Raw genomic sequence first — 2,215 nt, 5'->3', positions numbered from 1 at the left:
TATATGCGTTGTTATTCAATCTTAATATCAAATTTTCTTACTTTTGTAATTATTACAATTTTTCTAACAATTTGATAGTTATTTTATTATGAAAAATATACATAAATTTTTATTACATCGTTTGCATTTGGAACTCTTAAAGGGTAAAATGGTCCTGGTGATAGATGGTATTACGGAAGTCGAAAATGTCTTTTTTAATTGTTCTTGCATTACAAAACAACAAACTTATTGATAAATAGTTACAAATAGTATGGCCCAAAATCGGGGCAATGGTTTTGGGGGTGGTTCTAGCACCGGATACAGTTGATTTTGAGCAGACAATTTATTTTATGTGATTAGCAAGTCTGTTTGATTTAGATGATATGCATATAACCTTAATCGGTTGATAAAAACTAGTGCAAAAATTGGGTTTATTATTTGGTTTAAAAATTTGACGATCCCAGCTGTCTCGTGAAAAACACAAAAAAATTTAAATGAAATTGGACGATCTTAACTATGAGATATTATTTGCATGTGAACCGACTAAAATCAATATATACACATGTCATTATGCAGCATAATTAATATATAGGAGTTATACATGTTACAAACATGTGCACAAAGTCATAATACCCTGTACCACAGTGTGGCGAAGGGTAATCAAATTTACAATGGCACTGCGAAAACATGTTCACTCATCTACATTCGGTCGACAACTGAAAAAGACACCCAAAGTTGAGAACGATGCTAGAAAACAAGTTTGCCATGTAAAAACCAGTGAGTGGAGCAGTATAGTCGTACAGGGTCGACCATATGATACCCTACACAACTACCACGAAAATCTAACTTTCTGCGGTTCTATATTATGGACTGCCAATATTTCGCGACATTTCCACCCTCTTGACCGAATATATGTCAACAGTTCCACTTTATAACCCTGGCATATCTTCCAAATCTTGTTTTTCCGAGGTGGATATTTACGCCATAAAATAAAAATTTGGTCACTTTAAGTTTTGGTATATTGAACTATCATTATCTAAACAGCCGTTCTAAGTATGGCCTCTAGAGCGACTAGAAAATCTGACAAAACAACGTTTTCGGTTCATTACACCACCTAAATATCATTTCAACATCACCGAAAATTATAGACGTTCTCCTTGACCATAACAGGGACTTCATGTAAAATCTCAAATAACTCCCACATCCGAGTACAAACAACAATATAATTGGTATCAATTTAAAGGTCAATCACTCCTCTTAGATATTAGTATTGATTTATTTATTTATGAAAATTTGGTGTGCATATTTATCTCACTCCTTTCCTTGTATAGATTCATCTGCGCAGCATTTCCTCAACAGCGTTGATAGTGCCTGCGTATTCCACAATGCCAGCTCACGTTTTGCTGATGGTTTCTGGGTCCATTTGACCCGCTAAATGATGACCGATCTTTATCAAAACAGACATGCTTATTCTTTGGCCCGATCCCCTTCTCCATGTAATATTTCGCGATGTTTAGGTATTTGGTCAATTTCATCCCCTAAATATTGACAGATATTTACCAAAAACAATAGGGGCAGACGGGCGGATACACATGTCGAGATGTTAAACCCACATTTTATGAGCGCTGTTCAAAGGTACTCCCCTATCCCCCATTTAGTTCACGTTTCAAGAAAGAAGTTGAGATAGAAGGAGGATATGTTTTACAAAAATATTCTTCATACGTTTTCATTGCAGATTTGTCATGTCAAAAATAAAAAACTTTACCTATTGCGAATTAGCTATTCTGAAATTTTAATATACTCGCCTACTGACTAGAAATGGTTGTGGGGGAATTGCGTACCTTTTGCACCATCCTGTGCCGTACTGACATATAACGATCTATAACAGCTAACAATTTTACTGGTATTATATTTATTCAAAATGGACATCAAATATCCAACTAGATCTTTTTATTTTCTGTGAGCATTAACAAAACACGGGTTTTAAATAGTTTGTAAAAACTTTGTATGCATAATTTATCATTAGTTCATTAGTTAATGACTTTTGCGTTTTATAGTACGTTTACATTTAATCGGTGCACAGGTATTGCAATTGTAGATAATTTTATTTACCTATTAAAATTATGAAAGTATTTAAGCTTTTTTTTACAATAAACTTTTTATACTTTGGGGAAAATATTACGACGAATTATTCCTGAGGTAGATCTATAATTTCATAATTAGACAAATATTGATT

Source organism: Musca vetustissima, unplaced genomic scaffold, assembly GCF_032173495.1.
Source record: "Musca vetustissima isolate MV318-11 ecotype Yass unplaced genomic scaffold, APGP_CSIRO_Mvet_v1 utg83149, whole genome shotgun sequence".
NCBI classification, from domain to species: domain Eukaryota; kingdom Metazoa; phylum Arthropoda; class Insecta; order Diptera; family Muscidae; genus Musca; species Musca vetustissima.
The sequence above is the reverse complement of the archived record's forward strand: the minus strand, read 5'-3'. Positions refer to the sequence as shown.